Source organism: Notothenia rossii (assembly GCF_949606895.1).
Source record: "Notothenia rossii genome assembly, chromosome: 5".
Lineage (NCBI taxonomy): Eukaryota > Metazoa > Chordata > Actinopteri > Perciformes > Nototheniidae > Notothenia > Notothenia rossii.
Window position 1 is genome coordinate 86,589,014 of NC_136903.1, and position 15,987 is coordinate 86,605,000.

General features: G+C 41.1%; 1 protein-coding gene across 5 annotated transcripts in view; it reads left to right on the plus strand.

Annotated features, from left to right (window-relative positions):
* The window catches only part of chl1b (cell adhesion molecule L1-like b), a 94,812-nt gene that overhangs the window by 22,391 nt on the left and 56,434 nt on the right, over window positions 1-15,987 (plus strand). For 2 of the 5 annotated variants that reach the window (XM_079683837.1, XM_079683840.1), the window contains exon 1: window positions 11,246-11,611. The exons of 1 other annotated variant lie outside the window; for it this stretch is intronic. The gene's annotated coding sequence lies outside the window, so the exon portion shown is untranslated. Of the gene's footprint in view, window positions 1-11,243; window positions 11,612-15,987 lie in introns of those variants that run through there. 2 more of the 5 variants (XM_079683841.1, XM_079683839.1) reach the window with 2 other exon arrangements.

Sequence of the window (15,987 nt, forward strand, 5' to 3'; positions counted from 1 at the left end):
AACACACACACCACTATAGAAGAACCTCACCCTCAACCCTCCCCCACACATACACATCTTTAATTCGTCAAATATTGGTCTGCCTCCTCATCTCTCGCTGGGCGTCCATGTGAGACGGATCTCACCCAACATTTTCCACTGCAGGATTAAGTGTGTAGCGCGACGGGCTGCTCCGCCTCAGTGCACCTAAAGGGGCTGACCCCGAGGTGTGTGTGTGTGTGTGTGTGTGTGTGTGTGTGTGTGTGTGTGTGTGTGTGTGTGTGTGTGTGTGTGTGTGTGTGTGTGTGTGTGTGTGTGTGTGTGTGTGTGTGTGTGTGTGTGTGTGTGTGTGTGTGTGTGTGTGTGTGTGTGTGTGTGTGTGTGTGTGTGTGTGTGTGTGTGTGTGTGTGTGTGTGTGTGTGTGTGTGTGTGTGTGTGTGTGTGTGTGTGTGTGTGTGTGTGTGTGTGTGTGTGTGTGTGTGTGTGTGTGTGTGTGTGTGTGGCCAGCAGGACGCTCCTTACAAGGCTATTAGATCCGTGCTGCTTATCATGAGTGGGCATGCAGCTAAATTATCTGCCCTGCTTTCCCTTGTCACCGGACTATAGGCGGAAAAAAGCTTGTTTTCCGGAAATAATTAATCCTACTGTTTGGGATGATAATATTGAGGAAGAACATGTTGCTGGTGCCTCGAGTGTTTCCTGATGCACCCTCCTCTCTGACAGGTGGAGCCGCTCCTGATGGAGATCTTCTCATTTCGCTTCTTGCCTGCAGGACCTTTCGATTACATTACAACTGAGCCAGCCGCTCTGGAGAAGTTATTTGATTCAGAGTGTGAGAGCAGATTTGAGCTCTGTGTCCATCTCAAAGCCACAGCCAATCGTGGTTACCATGACTACACATTATACTAAGAGACGCTGCATTTATCTTAACGAGTTCATTTTCAGGCTCATGTTTGCCGCTGGATTCTCTGTCAGCTGTGTACACAGTCTAAACAGAGAGGGAGAGAGAGAGAGAGAGAGAGAGAGAGAGGCGCCTTTTCCATTGCTAAAAGTCACTTGGGTGAAATAGCTTATTGATCTTGGGGGAAACATTATTAAATTGAGGTCTAAGTGGACACTTCATCTGAACTAAAGCAGAGAGAGAAAAAAAAAGTTGGCTTTTGTCCAGGTTCTCAAACGCAATTTCCTCTTTCATGTGGGTAAATTAATTACTTCCCTCTATTGTTATTTTATATAGCTTTTTATATTATAAGTTTTAAATCGTTAACTTGGGCTGCATCATTTTGGTACACCATATAATGAATGAGGCTTCTCCAAATAAAACAAATCTTAGTAGGCTTACATTCATTAAAGTTGATTTAATTGATATATCTGTAAAACTGAGTTTCTGATAAAGAATCATGCAAGAGCACCACTTTATATGTAATTTAGCATGACTAAAGCATGACGAAATTAACTATAATCGTTTTTCACTAAGACAGAGATTGTCCGACTTAATGACAGCCATAGTTTTGAAACCTTTGTCACTGAATATTGGTTATTAGTCTTTGAAGAGACTGCTCCTTTGTCTACTTCTGTGATATAGTGACAACTCTATTGTATGACATATTGTATGTGAAATGCAAAGGGGCGGGACATGTCCGACCCCCCAAGCCATTGACCAATCACAGCAGAGACAGCCAGCTAACCAATCATAGCAGACCGGGCTTTGGTTTCAGGCAGAGGGTGAAAAGAGGTGCTGCAGCAAGAGCTTTTTGAACATTAAAGCATGTAAACAAGTCTTAGTAGAGGCACAAAATAGAACTGTTAAAACTGAAAAGCACCTTTACATCTTGCTACAAATTTGAACTTGAGTTGTGTTTATAATAAGAACATGTTTAAAATCAGGAAAGCTCTGCATGATGCTTTTTTTGTGCAGCTTTGTAACAGTGTTTGCTTAATTCCACTGTTTGTAAAAGTGCTGTCTGCTTGCTTACCGTATAGTTGTGCAGCCAGAGAAGCAACAGACGTTGTTGTGCACATTGTGTTCAGTAGGTGTGCTAATCAGGAGGAGAGATCCCTGATCACTGCCATGATCACGGGGCGCACCATCTGGGAAGCTCTGATGGCCGGCAGTCTGCCTCACAGAGCTCTCACAGTCTGATGCTCTCTCTTCACACTCTGAGTGTGCTGTTTTACTCGTCTTGTAAAAAAACCTGGAACCGCTTAACACAAGCTTTCTGACACTTCTTAAGCTACACATCCATTACAATGAAAAACATTTGCAGAGTTCAGATAAAGCCCCCTGCGGATGGCATTTAGATTTATCCCCGTTTATATATCTGTTGTTTGATCAGTTTCTCTGTAGTGCGCGGCGCTGAATAAATCAGCTGTCAACGTAGATCTGGAAATAATTGAGAAGACTGTAAAAGTGCCGTGCTTAATGGGGAATTGCACATGAATGTGGGCAATTTCATCGCTGGAATTTAGCCTGTTATTCATTTGCAGTCGCAGGTCGTAAACATTAACAGTCACATCTCCGGTACTCACGCAGAGTTCAAATGGAGTTGTTTGTGATGGAATTCCCCAACCGGGACCCGAAATAAACAAATACACACACACGCACTCATGCTGAAGTAATCTGCCCCACAATGCTTCGACCCAACTTCTCATCAAATAGATTCAGGATACAGATAAGGGCAGCTGTTACCATGACAACTTTGAAAAGCAAAATGTAGAAATGCATTGGTTTTCATATTGATCCATTGCTGAGAGTACAGCACACGGTATCAGTCAAAGGCAGGTCAGCTTGCTTCTATCTGCCGCTGCCAGGTTAGAGGCTTATTGACCGTTTTCAACAGACTGAGCAACAGACGACTTTTTGGAAGAATGGGCCGCCTGCCCGAAGTTCAATTACAAGCGTCACACTGTGTTTAGTAAGCATATTCGCCAAGTGGTGGGAAAAGTTTGTCGGTCTTCATGCAGCCTCAGCAAGTTCATTTTCCTTATGGGATGTTGATGGCTCTACCGTTACCAATTTAGGTTTTTATCTTTTATGCTTGAACATGTGATTAACTAGACTGGTTAAAGGAGATTTCTAGGTATCAAGTGAAACACGAAGTTACGTTTTGAGGGTTTACATTACAATACATTTAGCTGATGCTTTTATCCAAAGCCACTTACAATAAGAACAGTAAACCATGAAGATTCAAACTGAGGCTGATATATTAGCTTCAAACATGCCGAGTGAGAGGAATGAAGGGTGGACTCAAATGCAGGAAGTGCACAAACAAATCCTTTAATGTTCAGTTCTTGGGCGCAAGGCTTAAAAAACAGAACAGAAATCTTTACAAACAGCAAACGAGGATCAGAAACCAGAACTCAGGGGCATTAAGGTAATGAAAGAGGAGGGAACAACTCAGAGACAGGAAGTGAAAACAGACATGACACAGGGGGTGAACACTTTTCAAACTGAAAAAGGAAAACACAGACAGATTGTGACATTTCGAAGTAAAGCAGAAAATACTCAGACAGATTTGGACAAAACAAGCCAGACCATTATTGCTGGTTGCTGGTTGCTGGTTGCTGGTTGCTGGTTGCTGGTTGCTGGTTGCTGGTTGCTGGTTGTTACACAGGGCTGGTGTATTGGTTAAACTCTTCTGATTGGCTGATGCAGAGCAAAGTTCACATGCTGGAGAGTATAGACTGACTGGATGTAAGGAGGACCTGACCCCTTAAAGCTCACCTATTATGCAAAATCCACTTCTCCCTCTTCTTCATGTCTCTTCTACATCAACATGTGTCCCCTCTTCTTCATGTCTCTTCTACATCAACATGTGTCCCCTCTTCTTCATGTCTCTTCTACATCAACATGTGTCCCCTCTTCTCCATGTCTCTTCTACATCAACATGTGTCCCCTCTTCTTCATGTCTCTTCTACATCAACATGTGTCCCCTCTTCTTCATGTCTCTTCTACATCAACATGTGTCCCCTCTTCTCCATGTCTCTTCTACATCAACATGTGTCCCCTCTTCTCCATGTCTCTTCTACATCAACATGTGTGCCCTCTTCTTCATGTCTCTTCTACATCAACATGTGTCCCCTCTTCTTCATGTCTCTTCTACATCAACATGTGTCCCCTCTTCTTCATGTCTCTTCTACATCAACATGTGTCCCCTCTTCTTCATGTCTCTTCTACATCAACATGTGTCCCCTCTTCTTCATGTCTCTTCTACATCAACATGTGTCCCCTCTTCTTCATGTCTCTTCTACATAACTATGTGTCCCCTCTTCTTCATGTCTCTTCTACATCAACATGTGTCCCCTCTTCTCCATGTCTCTTCTACATCATTATGTGTCCCCTCTTCTTCATGTCTCTTCTACATCAACATGTGTCCCCTCTTCTTCATGTCTCTTCTACATCACTATGTGTCCCCTCTTCTCCATGTCTCCTCTACATCAACATGTGTCCCCTCTTCTTCATGTCTCTTCTACATCAACATGTGTCCCCTCTTCTCCATGTCTCTTCTACATCAACATGTGTCCCCTCTTCTTCATGTCTCTTCTACATCAACATGTGTCCCCTCTTCTCCATGTCTCTTCTACATCAACATGTGTCCCCTCTTCTTCATGTCTCTTCTACATCAACATGTGTCCCCTCTTCTTCATGTCTCTTCTACATCAACATGTGTCCCCTCTTCTTCATGTCTCTTCTACATCAACATGTGTCCCCTCTTCTTCATGTCTCTTCTACATCAACATGTGTCCCCTCTTCTCCATGTCTCTTCTACATCAACATGTGTCCCCTCTTCTTCATGTCTCTTCTACATCAACATGTGTCCCCTCTTCTTCATGTCTCTTCTACATCAACATGTGTCCCCTCTTCTCCATGTCTCTTCTACATCAACATGTGTCCCCTCTTCTCCATGTCTCTTCTACATCAACATGTGTCCCCTCTTCTCCATGTCTCTTCTACATCAACATGTGTCCCCTCTTCTTCATGTCTCTTCTACATCAACATGTGTCCCCTCTTCTTCATGTCTCTTCTACATCAACATGTGTCCCCTCTGTGGAAAGAGACTCTGAAAGTTTCAGGAACAAAGATTCTCTCTCTTTTTGATCCATTTCTATAAAAACCTGTCTGAAAATCAGCTGATTAGATTTTGGCCACTTTATGATGTCATAACGATGTTTTGCCTTGTGTAACCATTAGCCAATCAGCAACCAAGGTACCCCCCCCCATCACCTGAATCTCCTCCTAGAGCTCCATTGAGTTCTTTGTAACCAAATCTCTCTCAGAGGGGCGTGGGGAGGGGCTCCTTATTTTCATCTAAAGTAACAGACAGAGAATCAGCACTTTGGAAACAGGGCTGAAACAGAGGGGATTATGGGTAATGCTGCAATGATCTGTTTGGTGTTTGGAGCCAAACACTTCAGAGACATGTATATATCTGAGACCTCTAATATAGTGATGAAACAGTATAACAGGGGACCTTTAAGATTTAGTAGGGCTGTGATCTTTGGGTGAAGCCACCTGCATGTTCCTTTCCCCGCTCTTAGAGACTAAAAAGAGGCAACATGTCTTCACTTTTGAACGGGTCTTGTTTTGTGCTTCCCTCGCAATCGGTCCACTCTTGCCGTAGGAGGGGTTGGGGGGGGGGGGGGCAGCAGGTCAAGAGAGCATTATTTTAATCCCTCTGACACCATATTGCCGCGGCCCTCCATCTTGGAGCGGTCAGATAACATTCAGCGATTGCTGCTCGAGGGAGATAAGATTCGTGTCATAAATGAAAGATGTTGTAAACATTTACTGCGAGAGCACAGCGGATTATCTCATTTTAAATACAACGTCTGTATGGTTCCACCCAAAGTGATGCATGGTGTACGAGCCATATGTTCAAATGTATGATTCGATATATTATGTGTGTTTATAGATATATTTGAACATTGTAATCCTTTGTTATTAGTAACATTATATCATTGAATTAAACCAGCCGTCTGTGTTTGTATTGACACCTTTTGTTAAAGTAAACTTTCCTGAAACGTTTGATGGAGTCAAGCTTATTACTACTTGTGGATATATCGATTTTTGGATTGGACTGAACTACACATGGGGAAGCAAGAAAATATGCCACATTTAATTTACGACCGTTTATTCAGTTGCTTTACACTTTCTTTCTCCCCGACTTATTTTATGGCATTTTTAACAATCTGTTCAAAGTGTGCATAAATGTTTGCCTTCTCGCCTCCATAAGTCATGTCCAAATCTGTGAATCAGGCCGAGCTGGAAGTGTGTTTGAGCCAGGGGAGCGCAGAGAAAGGGGAAGAGGCTTTCCCCGGGGCAGTGCCCAGGACAATGTCAGGTTTGTCTGGCCCCACTGCATGAACACTAAGCTTTTCGGAACTGGCACGCCGCCCCGGTACCTACCCATCTCCCCCGGCTTCCAGATCTGTCCAGCCCCGGAGCACTAAGCATTTGTACAAAGTTCATAAGGCTTCCCTCTGTTTGTGTGGCCATAATGGCAGCTCCATCCTGTTGTAGCTCAAAGAGTGCTTATGGGCTCTGAGAGGCAGTGAGGGTTCTCAGTTACTGACTTTGGTCTTTTCATAATGAGAGCAGTCAGCCAGTGTGCCCCCCCCTCCCCCCCCCCACCTCTCTGACAGCTCACAATCTCAGCATTTCCTTCATCATGTTCTCTGCCTGTCAGTCTCCTAAATGGAAATTTAAAGTTAGCTTGAATTAGTCAAAGTCAACTTATTGTCAATCTTTCAGTTTGTGTGACAGACAGACAGAGAGATCGAAATGCAGCTTCCCACAATCCCGAATACAGAAATACAAATATATATACTAATATGTAATCAATTGTAATCAGCTGTAGTCAATTACAATAAATCCAAGCCGATATGGCCTTGCACTGGTCAATTTAAGACTTTGAGTTATTTTGATACCATAACATGTTTTCCTAGTTCACCAAAAATGAGCATTAGATAATGACTAAATTGCTTATGTAACACATTCAGAGGACTTGTGATACTTTACAATAAGACAATTATCTTGATATAAGTGAACAGCTGGGGAAGTTCCATGATGAGGTCTATAAGTTATGTTTGTTTGGCCCTATTCACCTGTAGTAGGTAGGACAATATAAAAAGCGGTTTTCTTAAAATATGTTATTTCTGATATTCTGAGCCACAATGCTCCACTTCAATAGCGCTCACATACACCACATATTTCAGTACCATTGTTATATGTATTCTAAATGTTGAGTGGTTTGTTTATATATCACCCATAGCATGATTTATGGTCCACTTTATCCATAAGGATTGGTGAACAATACGTTATTTCCTGATTTATGGAGTGACACAAAGACATATCCAATCGAACTCAACTGAACCTGACTTTTAACCTGAGATTTATCGTTTGTTAAGATGTTTGATCTTTCAAAATATGTTCTAGTCCGGATACATTTAAAGACAATGTCTCCATGAACATTTAACGATTGCAATTTCAGAGAATTGATGGAGAATTGATTTATACATTTGTTTAGTCTTTTCACTTGTAATTTGAACTGCTGATAACAAGCTGCTTAACGACCAAATATATGTGTCCAGTCATCGAAAGGTACACATTCTCACCTCCACCATTTCCCAGCTGTCAGCGTCAGTAAGGCTGAGTGATAATAACCTTGTTATTTGTGGTTGCGAGTTGGTTGGTTGGTTGGTTGGTTGGTTTTCAGCAGCGGTTACGACCCACATCAGCATAATTCAAGCATGACCCTCCTCCCCCCTTTCATTTTCCGCCTTTCTCCCCGTTAAAACCTAAGTCTCAGTCCAGGGTCCACACCATACATCATCCAGACTGAGGGCGCTTCCTCCCTTCCCCCTCATGTGTCGTGGGAGAGACTGCGGTTTCTTTTTTTATTCAGGCTTTCGAGGCTCTTATCGACAGTCTCAGCACTCTCTGTGCACTGAGCTGTCCCCCGACGTCTCTCACAGCCTCCGGTCTATCTGCAGAGTCCTAGAGAAGGGGTCTCCACTTGAATACTACAAATTAAACCCATTTTCATTCGTTTTTCAATCCGTTACCCTTTTTTTTCATTGACCAATTTTTTAATTGTTTTCTAGTCGCCTTCACAGAAGTACATATATATATATACAGATACAAATTATGTGGACGTAAATACAAACAAATTGAGAAATATAAAAGGATAGGGACTAGGAGTCCTACCATCTTGCCATTCCACAGAAATCATATTTGATAAGCATTCCTCCGAGTTCATCTATCGCACATATTTTAGCATAACGATTCATTATCCATACTTTTGTTTTGTAAAAAATGCCATCTTTTGAAACTGAATCAACATGAGGTCCTCTCATAATCATCTACCAATACGTCGAGGTGTGCATTATGTACAATCATAGTTTACATGAAGGATCTAACCAGATCAGCAGGCCTCTAGTGTTCCTCCTTTAGCGTTGTTAACAGAAGCGATTGACAGCTCTGGGATGACTGACTCATGGAAGGAAGATATCCATTGCTTTGTAAATATAGTATCAAATCAAATCAAGTTTTATTTATACAGCACATTTTTAAAACAATTTTTGGTAGAGCCAAAGTGCTGCACATATAAAAATTACCTTACAGCAGTGGTCACCAACCTTTTTAAGCCCAAGATCACCGACCTCGGCCTAGGTGAAAGGCGAGATCTACCTATTGCAGAATTGAGTGAAAAAGACGGCCCAGACAATGCTTCCAATTTGAGGCCTTTTATATCTGGCTAATTGCATCTGAATTACTCTTACAATGAAGGCTCCATAATCAGCTCACGGCATATAGGCAGGGCTAAAGTGCTATTGGGGGGCGGACCTCACCTCCTCTAGGGGGGTCCTCACCTCCTCTAGGGGGGTCCGGGGGAAGATTTTTTTTAAATATCGAAGTTGGAAGCATCAATCTGGTGCACTTTGAGAGCAACATGAAGAGATCTATGGATGCCTCTCAGCACCCATATGAGACAGAACTGTAAACAGATTTTCTTTTTCTTTATAGATATTTTACAAATCACTCCCCTTTCAAACTGTATTCTTGTTTTACTGCCATATAGTATTTCATACCTGTTTTTCATTTATTCTCTTATTGTTTGTATAACTATAATGATCATATGAAGGTGTGCCGCGGAAATAATCTTTTGAATAATTTGTGACAAAACCGTTCTAAACACTCAGAGAGTCCTTTAGCTCACCTGAGCCCCTCAGTCTGACAGGAGAGGACCCTCCTCCAGCTTGTTGTGGAAACAGCTCCTTATGTCCGTTAGTGCAGCTAGCTAACCAGATGCTAACATCATGGTCTACCCGCAACACACTCGCGATCGACTGGTTGGCGACCACTGCCTTACACTAAGGACACTTTACAGCAAATATAACGGCACAGTTTGTGCAGAATATCAGTATGAGAAAAAAACACCCTCTGTCCTTAGACCCTCACACCGTACAAGGAAAAACCTCCGGGTGTCAGTATGTGGTGGTTTCCTGAATCCACAAGCTACCCTGCAGTATACAAAGTCATTCAAACCCTTTGAGAACACTTTAATGATCAATCATTATAATCAAACATACATATATATTAGGGATGTAACGATACCAAAAACTCACGGTACGATAATATCGCGATAACAAGTCCACGGTACGGTATTTATCGCGATATTGAATAATAAAGGGAAGAAAAAAAATTCATAATTTTTTTTTTTCAATAAAACATTTTTTTACTCGGAAAATGTTTCTTTATTACATAATAAATCTGATTTTTACAGCCTTTTTGTAGGATAGCAGTATTTTAAAGTGTCAAAAACAAAGTGACAGTAACAGACTGGAACAAGAAAACCAGTGTTTTTGTACCTACTGGTACTACCAAACAAAGTAAGCATTTTCTTTTTGCCACTGCATCTCACAAATAAACAAGGACATTTAATAATCAGACCCTGCAATAAAATAAATCAAGTTTCACTTTAGTTTTTCAAGTAACTCAACTCAAACTCACTAGTCACTCACTCAGCATCATCAGACAGGTTTTTAGGAATATGAGAATGTCCACATTTCCAGGTATTTATAAGCTGGGGTGTTTGGGCATTTACAATATCCCCTGCTCTGGAAACAACTCTCTCGCTTGGTACTGATGTTGCTGGGACACCAGTGGTCGCGTTAACCGAATATTTTATTTAACAATGACGGAAAAATCTGAAAGCAGTCTGTCATTTTGACAGATTAGAACAAACTCGGAACAGCGCCAACGTTTCCCCACAGCAAGGCTCTGGTGTTATGCCGTGTTATGCATGCCCTCCAAAAGGAAATGATATAGTTCCCAAACCGTAATTTGCCGTACAGATCAATACATGTCTGGGAGGTTTTGCTTCACGCTGTGCGCGTCCCGCGAGGTGCATGCACACACGGCATAACACCGCCCCCCCCCGTTGACAGTTCACGAGCATGCTCTATCGTGAACTGTTCAGACCCGACGGGTAATAAGGGATTATGACGGATATTTTACGATCCTGTCTGTCAAAATGACGGACAGCGAAAAAGTCTAACGCCAGGCTTATTGACATGGCAAGATATAAATATATGGTTGGTACTTGTCAATGTCTCTAGGTGTGTAAATTTAGCCCTGTAAATACGATGTCCCTTTGTGTTATCTGTTGTTTTATTTTCATGTTGTAACCTACTTGCTGCCATGTTGGACAGGTCTCTCTTGATAAAGAGATCGATGATCTCAATGGGACCACCTGGTTAAATAAAGGTTTAAAAAAAAAAAAGTGTTTAAAAAAAAAATATATTTTTTAAAAATTATTATTTTTTAAAAATCGCGGTAGATTTTGTCGGTCTCACGACGGTATTAGGAAGTTTATTTACCGCGATACCGCGATATTCGGTATATCGTTACATCCCTAATATATATTATTCTGAAATAAACCGATCTGCATAAAAAGTACTTTTGGTAATTATATTTTGATGCCAATATGTTTCTACTTTTACTTGATTAACATTTTGAAAGCAGGACTTTAACTTTAAACAGAGTATTCCTGGTACTTCTACTTTCACTTAAGTACAAGATTACTTCTTCCACCTTAATCCAACAATACCCTGCAAATGCTCAAAGACCCTCTTCAGCGGTCTTAGCAATTAAGGAGGATTGTCAGCGGATGACAGAAGAAGACAGGTTTTCACACAGCACCCCCCCCCCCCCCCCCCCCCCGCCCCCTCCTCAGTTGATCATTGCAAATAAACACTTTTCAGCATTACTTCAGGTGCAGCGTACGTCTTTCATGACACTGAAGGGGTCGGGGCGAGATGGGACTTGCATTCCTCCACTCTCCTTTCTACACAGCCGGTGAATAGCCTTTAGATCGGGCTTTGTGGGAATGATTGTCAGTGGCTTAATGAGCGTCTTTGCCAAGCTAGAGGCTTTGGCAACATATGTGACTACAGTGCCTCTCCGGCTCTCCAGCTCGTACGACACAACACAGAACGGGCTCTCCTTTTTTACTTCGAAGGAGAATGTTTATCTAACTCATGGTTTTCCTTTTTCTCGTGGATGTTATTACCTGGACAGGAATAGTTACTCCTCTCATGGGGACCGGAGCTGAGGATGAAGTGAAATCTTGTAAGTATATCCCGTAGTATCCAGGGACGTCTGGAGAGCTGTTTCAGCAGATTTGGGTTAAGCTTATTTTGGTCTTTCCATGTGCGGCTGACACTCGGGGAGAGAAGTCATTCGATTTTCTTTTTTTTTCTCTACGAAAGCGGAGACGGAACAATCATTGCCTGCTGATCGACTCTGTCAGTTAGTATTGCAAAATCAACATTTAATTGTGTTGTTGCTTATTGATAAAGCAATACTTTAATGTTTACACTGAGCTTAGTAGCATATCGTGGAAACCTATATTTTGTATTTGTAATGAATTATGTTGTATTATTATTGGCGACTAGAGATGTCCCGATCCGATCACGTTATCGGGGATCGGAGCCGATCACGTGATTTTCAAAAGATCGGAATCGGGATAAAAAAATCGGGAATCTGGATTTTTTTTAATTTTTTTAATTTTTTATTAGATATTTTTATTATTTTATTTTATGTTACAAAACAAAAATGACCATGTTCAAGTCTTAAAGTCATCCTGAGGCCTTAGTTTAGGTTTAAAATTACACAACATCATGTATGTGTTGCTTCTTTGGGGCTTGTTTTCATAGACCTGGTTATTTCTCTCAAATCTGGCAACAGAGTGGGCGCAGTGTCTAATAGTAGCAGTAAGCTAACGAGAGGCTACGTTCAGCTGGTGACTCGGGGGTCTGGAAAGAGAAAATGTCAGGAGTTTGGAAGTATTATAAAATTGAAAGCGAAGGCAGTGTAACAGCCATGCAAGGCGGAGGTTTTGCGTGGTGGAAAGAACAGAGCTCAACACGACCAATCTAATACGCAAACACAAACAACAACACGACGAGTACACAGCAGCCACTCAGGTAACGGCACTGAAACAATCGACTTTTCAGAGACTTTTAAAGGAAAGAGAAAGTGCCCCAGAACAGTGAAAAGGCCAAAAACATAACAGCCATGATTGCTGAATTCATCGCATTGGGTGACCAGCCGTTATCTGTTACCTTTTTTTCTCTTAATGCATAAAGATCGGATCGGGAAAAATCGGTATCGGCAGATTGTCAAAATCAAATGATCGGAATCGGATCAGGAGCAAAAAAAGGTGATGGGGACATCCCTATTGGCGACCATTTTATTTTTGTTTCTATCAGACCATATAAACAAGGGTCACTTTTCAGGACAAATCAGCTGTACGACTAAACAAAGTAATCTTTAACACTCTGAATACCTGTCACAAGAAAATCAACAGTTTACAAAAAATGCTTTGACTTCATGTCGTCTTATTTCCTAAGAGGTCTGAGTCAAAGCTGAGTAGAGTAATACTTACTGGAAACATTCACAAGTGCTTTATGGGAGATATGTGACAGGTTTCAAGTGATTATAACTGTAGAGTTAGCAACCGCTCATTTCCAATCGTATTTATTGTAAAGAGTATGCAAACCCTAGTTCTTTTTTCAATGTAAGTTAAAATGTCATTTTGAAAATCCTTAAGTTCATCACTATAGACTTCCATATAGTTTAACATTAATTGATTGATTGATAGATATGCATTCATTTTCAAAATTGATAGCTAATAATCTGAATATTGAGATCTTCATATTGTGGAATAACTTGTTAAAGAGTAATGGCTGAAAAAAGTGATGACATTGAGCTTACTTTTCTCCTTTTCCTTCTCCCTCTCTCATTTGAGCTGTTGCTTGGTAACAAAATTGCTGCATTAAGATCAAACGGTCAGCCACAAAACATTCAATTTATCAGAGAGACACATCAGTACATTCACCAATATGAAGGTGATTATGTTCAGTGTTTATTGAAACATTTGTGTGGACTTGTTGGTGGTTCTGTTGGACTTAAAATTAAAAACACTTTTTTAACACATAACTGCAGCCTTCAAAATGATCACATTTCAACATTTCTCTTAAACCGTTTGAACGAAAGCCACATAGTGTTCCCCTTATTTAGGTAGGATACAACTTATTATTTTAATGTACACTAGACCCTAGAGATTACTAAATGACATGAGGTTAAACAATTGCTTTTAAATTGCCTCAACATATCACATTTTCAAGAACAACACCTCAAGTTACTAATTCATAATATTGGTTTTACGGTTGTTGTGACTGTGAGTCCACGGTGAGCAGTGAGGAAGTGTCTTGTCATAAGTCTTAAATCGTATTGTTTGCTCTCTTGAGCTCATTGCATTGGATTTGTCTTAACACAGCCCCGGCTCAACCCTATCAAGTGATGGGAGGCTCAGGAATTGGGCCACATATCCGACAGATGTGTCAAACAGCTTTAATCACAGTAACGCTGTCCAGATGCTCGGCTCTGTCACGGAACAGGACATTAAAATGTTAAATTACAGTCAGTAGTGGGAGCTCTTATATTCGTACTGTATGTATATGAGAAAACCTGAAGGGATAACATTGGACGAAGCGAAGAAGATGTTTCTGTCAAATACATGTGTTTTATTATCTTTGCTGCTGCCTTGTGGGTGCCATAGGGACATCAGAAAGTGTCGGTTGATGGAAGAAATATTTTCCTTCAGGGTCTGATGGCAGCAAGGATTTGGGATTTAGCTGCCATCGATCATGTCTCGCTGTGGCACAGTTTCATCTGGGGAAATTGCCAGCATCAGTCAGACCAAGCGAATGAATGTGGAGTGAAGCCCGCTGTGTCCACACAAAATAATATTCCAGTCCCTGCAGTCCGACTCGTGAATTCATCTCTCTGCCAGCGAGGATCACACACTAATGTGATTATTGTCCCGGGCAAGGGCCACTCCTGGGGACTTCAAAGAGAGCACATCACAGGGGAAATGAGAAAAAAGCTGTAAGCTGTGATGCTCACAGGTGCACTGCACTTTCTGGAACCCTTTCTTTTGCTTTAAAGGTATTAACAGGTTCAAAGTGAGGACTCTGACAGCTTCTGCCGTGTAGTTTTAGCCTACATACAGCAGCACATACGTTCTGCATGATTTATCATCACGTCAGGTGACATGCTCTGGTGATAAGTTTAAGTGTTTTCGTTCAGCGTGTAAATTATGCAGGAGAATTGAATTAAAAGTCATAATCAGTAGCAAAAAAATAATGGTTCTTCTAATCTATAGGAAGGCAGTAATGCATTCAGTCGAGTTTTCATATTTTACAGTGGAATACCAAGAGGTAAAAACAAGCACACAGATCTTCAGGTGGGACTTATTTCAACTTTACTCCATTTATTCTAGACATGTTTATACATTTAATTTTAGGATTGAACGGTGTGCTAAGGAGGGCTTCAGTCTAACCTTATTCGAATACGGCACCCTTTATGTTTGATCTGACGATTCCTCTTCACATGAATTGACCTGGCTAGGGTCAGGACAAAGTTGTTGGACATCCTCAGTTTGTTCTTCTGGTAGGTTGATGCCGCATATTCAAGTGTTAGCCTTTTTGGATGATATTGACAGAATAAATTGGTGAAAGGCTACGTTTTAACTTTTGGATATTTAATATTGGATATTTCTGAACAGGAAAAAAGGAACTTCAGATTGTATGGCGACAAACAGCATTCAGTCACACAAATGGCAACTCATAAACAATGAAAAGCTTGTCGTAAAATGCCATTAATGACGAGATGAAAACCTCTAGTGTCTGTAAACATATTCAGCAGTGAGTCCTCTCTTTGTTCCAGGTGAATGTTTTTTTTTTTTTTTTTTTTTTTTTTTAATGATTTATGTCTTGTGACCTTGAGGTTATGAAAGGCGATATATCAATTCAAATTCATATTATTATTATTATTATTATTATTATTATTATTATTATTATTATTATTATTATCATACATGTTTCTTTATGATCATCCTGCTGCAGTACTGCATGTAGTCACAGGAGGCTCAGCGGGTCACTGCAGGTATCCCACTCCCCCCAGGACAGGAGAGTTCATCAAGGTCGTTGTTCATTAGTTCAAACAGAACACAGGGGTCACACACCCCACAGTACATCAGTGCAGCTGCTCTACCTCTTTCTCATTCCTCCACACCTGAGAGACTCTTCCCATTCCTCCTGCCTCCTTCCAGCTCCAGCCCCCTCGCCCTGCTCGAGCCACAGACCCCTGAAATATTAATGCTACCATAATTGAACTGCCATGCTTTCTGAACTGCGGTAAAATCGAGCAAAATCTCAATTAAACAAGCATATTATCCACTTCCTAATCTCATTCATCGTCTTGTTTCTGTTTTTTTCTTTTCCTTTCGACTGATATTTTAATAATAGATGAATTGCACGGCTGAGTAGAATACTGATTGTGCGAATCGTTGCCAAAGGTCGAAATATCATCTTTTTCACATTCTGAAGAGCAAAGGGGGAGAAAGCTAAATCTCTGAACACAGAGGCTAATTAATTTCT